The sequence below is a fragment of the Molossus molossus genome, unplaced genomic scaffold, assembly GCF_014108415.1.
Source record: "Molossus molossus isolate mMolMol1 unplaced genomic scaffold, mMolMol1.p scaffold_m16_p_4, whole genome shotgun sequence".
NCBI classification, from domain to species: Eukaryota; Metazoa; Chordata; class Mammalia; order Chiroptera; family Molossidae; genus Molossus; species Molossus molossus.
In genome coordinates this window covers 42104000-42115042 of record NW_023425377.1, presented here as the reverse complement: position 1 = coordinate 42115042, position 11043 = coordinate 42104000, and positions in this window count along the sequence as shown.

Here is an 11043-nt window from a genome sequence, read left to right as displayed (position 1 = left end):
GGCATCTAACTCAGAAGAGCATATTAAAATCATCAATAATTTATATTATCCTAAGTTAATTCCATCGAAGCTCCTTGATATCTCGCTATGGAATCTTACTCTAAAATGACTCTATCCCATAAGGAGACCTGGTTCCTATGTATCTTCTCTCTTGGGTGATTTCATCCACACTGTGGCTTTAAATACCATCCATATGTGTCAATGTAAGAAACATCCAAACCTACAGAGAATTGTGAGTTTATTTGAGCCAAACTGGTAATGGCCAGGAAGCAAAAATCTCAATGGATTGAAAAAATGATCTGGAGAATGGCAGTTTTGCAGTTTATTTTATACATTAGAATCAAAGGAGGAGATGTAAGGAGGGTTACATGAGTTACAGTGGTGATAGATTAGGGAGGGGAGAGAAAGAAAGACAGGGAAATCTCTGAGGCCTGATAAAGAGTGAAACAGAGAGACACACTTCTTTTACATTGGTGGGTACAGGATAGTTAACATTTGCAGCACATAGAGATAGTATGTGGGGAACAAGATATCAATAAAGGGTTCTGTTGCTTTGGTGGGAGATTGTGCCTTGAGGGGTCTGGAAAGAATATTACTCTGATATTTCAAAGGTATATTATCTTAGATGCAAAAAGACAACAGTCAGGCTCACTTTAGATCAAGATTGACCTTTGTCAAGAAAGATACAGGCCCAGGACTGCTTGAAGTTGGAATTTTTATGTTCAGACCATATATGTAATTACTTTCGGTCTCTGATTTTTTTTTTTTTTTTTAATCCTCACTGGAGGATATTCCTCCATTTATCTTCAGATAGAGTGGGGAGGAGAGAGAGAGAGAGAGAGAGAGACTTCAACTGGTTGCCTCCCTCACGACCCCAACCAAGGCCGGGGACCAAACCGCAACTGAGGTACATGCCCTTGACCGGAATCGAACCTGTGATTCTTTGGTCTGCAGGCCAACGCACTAACTGCTGAACCAATCTGGCCAGGGCTCAGTTTCTGATTTTTTAAGGCTGACCTCCATGATCATGTCAGGTTTAGTCCGTGGCCCCTTTTTTGTCCACATGTGGATAACTCCCTAATTTATATTTTATGCCAACCTCTCCTATGACCTTTTAGTCTTAGATATCCAGCTGTCCCCAAATTTATATTTTAAAATAAGTTTAAAATATTAATATTTTAACTGCATTTTATTAATATATTAATTAAAACATTGATTTTATGTTTTTAAAAAAAACTCTTGCACAAGCAACAGAAGAAAAATAAACTGAACTACATGAAAATTTAAAACTTCTGCACATTGCCCTAGCCAGTTTGGCTCAGCGGTTAGAGCGTTGGCCTGTGGTCTGGAGAGACCCGGGTTCGGTTTCCGCTAAGGGCATGTACCTCGGTTGCAGTTTGTTCCTGGCCCTGCTTGGGTCGTGTGGGTGGCGATCACTCGATGTGTCCCTTTCACGTCGATGTTTCTCTCTCTCTCTTCCTCTCTTTCCCTCCCGCTCTATCTGAGCAAAGAATGGAAAAATGTCCTCCGGTGAGGATAAAAATAAATAAATAAATACTTCTGCACATGAAAGGACACAGTCAATAGTGTGAAAAGACAACCCATGGAATGGGAGAAAATATTTGCAATTCATATAGCTGATGGGGTTAATGTCCAGAATAAAGAACTCCTACAACTCAACACATGAGTTTAAAATGAGCAAAGGACTTGAATAGACATTTTCCAAAGAAAATATGCAAATTGTCAACAAGCACATGAAATGAACTTCAACATTACTGTCATTAGGGAAATATAAATCAAAACGACAATGACATAGCACCTCATACTCATTAGGATGGTTACTATTTTAAAAAATAGCCCTGGCCAGTTTGGCTCAGCGGTTAGAGCATCGGCCTGCGGTCTGGAGGGACCCGGGTTCGGTTCCCACTAAGGGCACGTACTTCGGTTGCAGTTTGTCCCCGGCCCTGGTTGGTCGTGCGGGTGGCAGCCACTCGATGTGTCCCTTCACGTCGATGTTTCTCTCTCTCTCTCCCTTCCTCTCTCTCCCTCCCACTCTATCTGTACAAAAAATGGAAAAATATCCTCGGGTGCGGATAAAAAATAAAAATAAAAAATAGAAAATAGCAAGTGTTAGTGAGGATGTAGAGAAACTGGAAACTTTGTGCACCTTTGTTTGGAAATCCCACTAGAAAATAGTATGACAATTCCTCAAAAAATTAAACAAAATTACCATATGATCCAGCAATTCTTCTGGGTAATACCCAAAAGAATTGAAAGCAGGGCCTTGAAGAGATATTTATATACTCATGTTCATAACAGTATTATTCACAATAGCCAAAAGATGAAAACAACCCAGTATCCATCAACAGATGAATGGTTAAACAAACTGTGGCATATAGATACAGTGGAATATTATTCCATGTTTAAAAGGAAGGGAATTCTGGCATATGCTACAGCACAAATAAACCTTGAGGACATTATGCTGAATGAAATAAACCAGTCACAAAAGGATAAATACTGTATGACCCCATTTATATAGAGTGGTACTAGAGTGGTCAAATTCACTGAGGCACAAAGCAGAAGGATGATTGCTAGGGGCTAGGAGAAGGTGGAAAATGCAGAGTTATTGTTCAGTGGGTACAGAGTTTCAGTTTTGCAAGATGAGTTCTAGAGATGGATGGTGGTGATAGTTGTACAATAATGAAAATATACTTAATGCCACTGAACTGTACACTTAAAAATGGTTAAGATGATACATTTTATGTTATGTGTCTTTTACCACAATAAAAAAAATTTAAATTAAAGTTGTTTAGTCCAAAAATTCAGGAGTCATTTTTAATTTTCTTCCCTTGTGCCTATATCCAACAGTAAGTCACGTTACCTTTTGCTTCCAAAATGTTCTAAATTCATCCATTTATCTTTTCCACGGATACTACTCTAGTTCAGGTCATTATATGCTCTTGCCTATAATGATGCAATAACTTTCTAACTGGTCAAACTGTTTTCATCCTTTTCAGTTAATTCTCCACATAGCAGCCAAAGTGCTCCTTTTATGATAGAAATCACGCCTTATCCTTTCTCTGCTTGAACATACTCTGATAGTTTCTCATCACACCTAGAATAAAATTCAAACTCTTCACCACTTGTAATTGAAAAAACAAAACTCCTTGCCACTATCTACAAGATACTAGATGATCTGGTTTCCATGTAAACTGGCCTCCTGCCAATGTCTCTGCCCTTATGTCCTATTACTATTCTCTTTGATCACTATGTTCCAGTCACGCTGGTCTTCCCTCGGTGTCTTGAACATCTCAAGTGCATGACCTTACCTCATAGCCTTTGTACTTGCTGCTTCTCTGCTTGGTACACTCTCTTCCCAGATCTTCACAAGATAGGTTTCTTCTAATCCCTTGCATCTCAGCTCAGATATTATTTTCTTAGAAAAGTATTCACTCACCATTTAATTTAAAGTAGCCACCCACTGACTGCCACTCGTCATACCATCAACCTCTTTTATCTCTTCTTGGCCCTTACCACCAAAAGCACCTCTGTTTATTGCATTTTGCTTTATTGTGCTTCACAGATGTTGTGTTTATTTACAAATGGAAGGCAGGACCCTCCACCAGCAAAAAGATTATAACACGCTTTATTGCAATACTTACTTTATTAAGGTGGTCTGGATCTGAAGCTACAATAATTCTGGGGTATACCTGTATTTGACTGGAATCGAACCCGCGACTCTTTGGTCCGTGGGCCGACACTCTAACCACTGAGCAACATGGCAAGGGCTATATGGAATTTTAAAACTTTCCTGTACCTCTAAAGCCAAATTCTGGATTTCACACTGGAAATTACACTCATTGAAAATAAAAGTCTAAACATCTAAGTCCTTAAAAGATTGTTCAAATTATTTGATTATCTAACGTTTCTACTCTGAAGAATATTTCAAGACCCATTCTCTTCATGGCTAGTTACCTATGTGTCCAGGCCAAAATAGACTGGGGTTAAAATGCAGGATCATATAACAGTGCAAACGTGATTTCTCTGGCCCTTCTATTTGTGTAACCTCAATCTCCCTCAAAGTCAAATCTGCAGACTACAGTTAGGCTCATAAATACAGTCTTTTATGTCCATTTTTTTTTTGAGATATGTCTGCAGTGGACACCTGAAAAAGAGCACAAAAGTGCTGCACACCCACTGAAGATGACGTCATGCAATGTCAAGCTCAGCTGCAGCTGTTCTGCTGCACCCCAAATGCTGATATGCATGGGTGGTGACATGCCACCAGAAATGTTGCCTGATGAGGTAGATAGACTCCTGTTCTTTCCCTCTTGGGTCATACTCTGATGTTCTGGGGATAAGGCAAATAATGTCTCACAGATATCTTAGCAAAAATAGCTATTTCAGGTTTTACTCAGTTAGCAGCTTAAAACAACAAACATTATCTCTCACAATTTCTGAGGGTCAGGAATGTGGGCATCTCTTAATTGGGGGGGTTCTGGCTCAGGGTCTCCCATGAGGTTGCAGTCAAGCTGTTAGCTGAGGCTGCAGTCATCTAAAGACTCAACTGATGCTGAAGCAGCCACTAACAATTCGCTCACTTGATGGTCAAAGGCTTCAGTTCCTCCTTGTCTGTTGCCAGGATTCCTCATTTCTTGCCATTACCTGGACCTCTTCCTACGTGGCAGCTTGCTTCTCCCAGAGAAAGAGAAAGAGAAAAAGGGAGAGGGGTGGGGAGCAGACATTCAAGATGGAAATCTTTTAAAATATAATCACTAAAGTGACAAAACATCACTTCTGCTATATGCTATTGGTCACCAATCCTACAAAGTAGGAGGGACCTACACAAGTGTATAAATACCAGGAGGCAGGGATCATTGGGTGCTATCTTGGAGACAAGCTACCACATCTGCTAGTTTTAATCCATTTAATCTAAGGTTTTAACCCTGAATCTCCTCTCTGCCATATAAATAAGTTTTATTTTCTCTTATATATAAAATAAGAACATCCTAATTCAGAATCTTGAGGGTTAAAGGGCCTCAGGTAACTGATTCTCTCAGATTCAGAGTTCAGTCTCTCTCTCTTTTTTCAATCCTCACCAGAGGATATTTTTCTATTTATCTTCAGATAGAGTGGGAGGGAGGAAAAGAGAGGGAGAGAGAGAGAAACATTGACGCGAGAGGGACACATTGACTGGTTGCCTCTCACACACCCACAGCCAGGGCCAGGGATGAACCACAACCGAGGTACGTGCCCTTGACTGGAATCGAACCTGTGAGTCTTTGGTCCTTGGGCTAATCCAAATTGTGCTATAAAAATCACACACTGGCTTCTTAAGATTTAGTATGTGTGTGTGTGTGTGTGTGTGTGTGTGTGTGTGTATATGTATATATATATTTAGTATATGTATATATGTGTATATATACACATATATGTAAGGTCAATGATTTTTAATATAGAAATGTAAACTGTCTCAATAATTTCTATATTGATTACATAATAAAATGACAATGTTCTGGATATATTCAATTAAATAAATATATTATTTAAATTAATTTAATCCATTTATTTTTACTTTTTTAATATGTATGGTTGCCAAATAATACAAAATGCCCAGTTCCATTTGATTTTCATATGTCCCTGCATATATTTTAATACTATAAAATTATTCATTGTTTATCTGAAATTTAAATTTTAACTGTGTGTCCTATATTTTTATTGACTAAATCTGGTCATTTTAAATCACAAACGTAGCTACTTATGTTGGCAGTGATGGAAATGGCACCAGGTATTGGCCCAGTGGGGTTGTACCAGATCTGGGTCCAGCAACCTTGGCACTTAAGCTCTGGCTAGAAAAGAATTCAGAGCCAAGACTCAAACTATAAGAGAATATTTATTTGGAAAATCATGGAAGTAGAAGTAATTTATAAAATAAACGGGCTTTAGGAAACAAATTATAGAGGTAAAGGAAGGAAGTGAGCTTAGAAGTGAAGAAGATCAAGGTGATGTGCCTGAGGGGAGGGGAAAGGAGGGGGGAAGGTGCAGGTGTGCTCCAGGAGGAAGAGCACACTGGGTCTTCTGTCATAGGGGTTTTAAAGGTGGAGTTTTTAGGGGAGGTTCCAGGGGGACATGTCAATAGCATACACGCTGATTTTCCAGGTGTGTCCTTTCAGGGTCCTGGTCTCCACTGACTGATTAGCTGGTACCATGGTAGGAGGGTATTATTCAATGCAGCTGGTCCTGAGGTCAGCCCTGGCATTGCTTGTCTTTCCTTGGTTTTGCTGCCTTTCTGGGCCTGAAGTTGAAATACAACTGAGGCCTAGATGTTATGTCTAGGGAAGAAAAGTTAGGGGATCCAAACCACATGACCAGGGATATGCTAGGAGAGGAAAGGTCATTCTGGAGACGAGATCCCACCCTACAGTTGTCCTTTGCTTGGCACCAATGACTTTCTGCCCTGGTGACCTTCTGTATCTGGCCCATTGTCCTTATCCTGCTCATGTCTGTCTAACTGCCTACCACATCCCCACTTCAAGGATCTTTGCTCTGAATTCTGTCAGAGAAAAAGGGTGCAGGATCTCTTCCGTACCTGCTTCCTGCTGAAGAGGGGCAAAGATTTCCTTCAGAGCCAAGAGATCTTTGCTCTCTGTCAGAGGCACGCTGAGGCCTGGGCATAGAAGGAGGTAGCAGCGGTGTCTGGAGGTGGTGTTTCCTGAGTACAAGTAGGGCTTCTAACCTGGTGGAGACAAACTGTGTTACAAATCTTCATGGGTGAAAAATAAAGCTTTTAATTCAACCAGAGTCTGATATTTACAACTGTGTTGTAGAGTCCTTTGAAACATAATTTTACCCCCTAAAATCTCTCTCATTTTTATTAAAGAGCCAAATTAAGACCAATTTATTTACTGTATTAATTCCAGTTTTAATTTGGCCTCATAAATACAATTAGAATAGTAATTGATTATGCAGGTTCTTTTAAATCTGCTTTGCTGGAATGTCACGATTGACCTTTAATTTGCCCCTCAGGGCAAAGGAGTCAAGCCATCTAGTTGTCATCAGGTTTGCCCAAGTTCTGCTACTTGCCATCACAAAAACCAAACTCATTAGGCAGATGCTGGTGAAAAAGGAAAGAGGTTTTATTCAAGTGCCAGTCACCTGAGGAGATGGGGGACTCTTGTCACAAAGCCCATCTCAACATCTCAGTGCAGGCAGAGGTTTTTATAAGGAGGGAGAGGCAAATCAGAATAAATAAATGAAGGGGAGAGAGTTGAAAAGTTCTCTACGTGCAATCCAGCATAAGCTATTCTGATAAGGATCTTGTAACTGGTCAAGTGATGTTCTGGTGTTGGTCATCCTCATCTTGGTTATCCTGGTTCTTCGTCATCCTGGTTTTATGGTTGAAAGTCAACAATTCTCCTAGAGCTGGGATGACTGAAGGTCAGAGTCTGTATTCTGAAGTTAGTTCCTAGGATTCTTATATAAACATGCTGTTTATCTACAAGCTACATATTAGTCAGAGTCAGCATTTTACAGAAACGACGTCAAAAGAACGGTGGGTTGGGTTACAGTTTTCCACTGTTTACATATAGGCTTGGGTGAATTCCCAAGTTCTTGAGGTTCCCAAAATATCTTGAGGTTCCTTCCTTGTCATCTCTCAGGAAAGCAACCTTCGCTCCTTACCTGGGAAGACTACCATGAACCATATGAATTAACAAGGTACCAGGCCATTTCTCCATGGGCTCTTATTGGCTTTAAAGTCAATCTTCATTCCTTAAGGCTTTTTGGTGACGTCCAGAGTCCAGGCCGTGTCTCTTTCAGACATGACATTTCAGTCAAGGTCTTGGTTAATAAAACCACAATTGGAAACTGGTCTTATTGAACTCAAGCAAAGAAATGTATTGCCAAGACTCACTCATTAAGAATTGCCAAATTTTGGAGGGATAAGGTAGGGGAAAAAAAAAAAAAAAATATATATATATATATATATATATATATACACACACACACACACACACACACACACACACACAATCCCCATACTGGGGATCCAGCCCGAAACCTGAGCATGTGCCCTGACAGGGAATCAAACCGGGACCTCTCAGTTTATGGGATGATGCTAAATCCACTGAGCCACACCAGCTGGGCCCAGAAACTTGCATTTTTAAAGATGGCTCAGATAAGATTTGGTGGGCTTTCAATTGTTTCTGGAGACACACCTCAGGCCCTGTAAAGGCTTCATTTGTAAATCAAGGACAGTTGTTTTTAATACCTCAAGGATTGACAAACATTGCCAACAGCTGAGGGTCATTTCTGAGAGCCATAAGACCTGGCTGTATGGAAAGGACACATTGATCTAAGGAGGCCTTATTCTCCATCCACTTCCCTTTGGAACAGCAAAACAGGTCTAGTTGTAGAATAGTATTAAACTTAATGGTGTCATTAAGCAGCCAAATCTTTCCATTGCCCATTTTATAGTGGGACCAGGCTCTGTTGCAAAAGAAGCTTGAGGGACTCAGAGTCAAATTTCTCCCAGTTGGCACATATGCATCCCAAAAGGGTACCTTGAGGTATTGTGGACTTGTTCTCTATCTACAGAGAGGCAGATACAGTCCAAGCCAAGAGTTAGAGGTTTCACTGCTAGTCTGGGCTATTTGGGGCCATCCTATAGGCACCCAGTCACCCTATTCTTGCAGGCACCCAGTGCCCCAACAAATATGGCTTGTTTGAGCAAGGCATCCCCTTTTTTTTTCTTTATAGATTTTAGAGAGAGAGGAAGGGAGAGGGAGAGACAGAAAGAAACATCAATGAGAAAGAACATCTATTGGCTGCCTCCTGCATGCCCCCCACTGGGGTTTGGCCCACAATCTGGGCATGTGCCCTGACCAGGAATCAAACTGGTGACCTCTTGGCGCATGGGTCATTGCTCAACCACTGAGCCACACCGACCAGGCAAGGTATCCCCCTTTTATTTTTCATCCTCACCTGAGAACATTTTTGCATCTATCTTCAGACAGAGCGGGAGGGGGAGAGAGGGAAAGAGAGAGAGAAACATCGATGTGAGAGAGACACATCGACTGGTTGCCACCCACAGGACTCCAACCAGGGCCAGGGACAAACTGCAACTGAGGCACGTGCCCTTAGAGGGAACTGTACCTGGAATTCTCTGGTCCGCAGTCTGACACTCTAACCACTGAGCCAAATGGGCCAGAGAGAGGCATCCCTCTTTTGATGATCTCCAGCCTTAGGCAGCCTTACCCGGAATTCCCTCTATTGTGTCTGTCTGTACAAGGGATGCCTAGTACCTTTGTCACCTAGAACAGAAAACTCATCCTACAACTATGGTCTCCAGTAGTCAGGCTAGTGACCTGTTTCCCTGTCTTTCATGTTCCCAAAAGACCTGGCCCTTTAAGAGGACTAGCTGGGAGAGGGAAGCTGCCCCCTTATTATCAGAGCCAAACTAGTTTGGGCTCTCATTTATCCAGCAAAAGGTTTATTCAGACCCTCAGAAAGCAATTCCAGTTGAAAAACCTAAGTTAGCAGCATCCACTTTTTCCTCTCCTGTCCTTAGTTATCTCAATTCTTTTTTTATCCTCAACCGAGGACATTGTTGCATTTATCTTCAGATAGAGCAGGAGGGAGAGAGGTGGGAAGAGAGAGAGAGAAGCATCCATGTGAGAGAGACACATCGACTGGTTGCCATCCACACGACCCCGGGGTTGGAGACAAACTGCAACTGAGGTACATACCCGGGGAACTGAACCCGGGACTCTCTGAACCGCAGGCCGATGCTCTAACTCCTGAGCCAAACCTGCCAAGGATCAATTCCTATCTTTAGGCTAGGGTCTCTCCACCCTTAACCTTTAGCTCCACCACCAGGATTTAAAAACAACAACAAAGAAAACAAACAAACAAACAAACAAACAAAACCCAGCTCAAAGAGTCAGTCTCTTATTTTAAAACAAAGAGGTCTGGAATTCCAAGAAACTCACCCAAGTCTACCCAATGCAAGGCAAGGAGCCAATGGAGCACAGTGGATCCCTGCTGGTACCTAGCACTAGTCAGGGTCTGCAAGATGATTCTGTGTGGGCTTCTCCAGATCCTGACAAACAATCCAACTCACAGCACTATAATGTTGGCAATGGCGGAAAACAGCACCAGGTATTAGACGGGGGTGGGGTGGGGGGTCGTCATACCAGATCTGGGTTCAACAACCTCAGTGCTTGAGATCTGACCAGGAAAGAATTCAGACCCAAGACTCAAACTGTAAGAGAACATTTATTTGGAAAATCACAGAGTAGAAGAAGTAATTCATATTAGAAATGGGCTTAGAAAACAAGTTATAGAGGTAAAGGAAGTAAGTGAGCTTAGAAGTGAGGAAGGTTAAGGTGACATGCCTGGGGGAAATGGAAGGGGGAGGGGAAAGGTGCAGGTGTACTCCCAAGTCCACCCTTACAAGAGTTTTAAGGGTGGAGCTTGTAGGGGAGGTCCCAGGGTCTCATGTCAATAGCACATACACTAGTTTTCCAGGTGTGTCTTTTCAGGGTTGTGGTCTCCACTGATTGATTAGCTGGCATTCAATGCAGCTGGTCCTGAGGTCAGCCCTGGCATTGCTTGTCTGGTTTTGCTGCCTTTCTGGGCCTAGAGTTGAAATACAACTGAGGCCTAGATGTTATGTCTAGGGAGGAAAGATTAGGGAGTCCAAACCACATGACCAGGGATATGCTAGGGGAGGAAAGGTCACCCTGGGGATGAGATCCCACCCTACAATTGTCCTTTGCTAGGCACCCAGGGCTTTCCACCCTGGTGACCTTCTGTACCTGGTTCAGCATCCTTGCTCTGCTCATGTCTGTCTAACTGCCTGACACACTTACTCTATTGGACAGTGAAGCTTTAGAATTACCTAGTTACTTTCTCTTTTAATTGCCAGTTACCTCCTGAGTTAATGCCTCTGCAGAAACAACTAATCTAAAAAGAATATTTAATCCTAGCCCTGGATTGTCAATAATCTTCAAGTTAAAAATTTACATTTGTTCGCCCACGTTA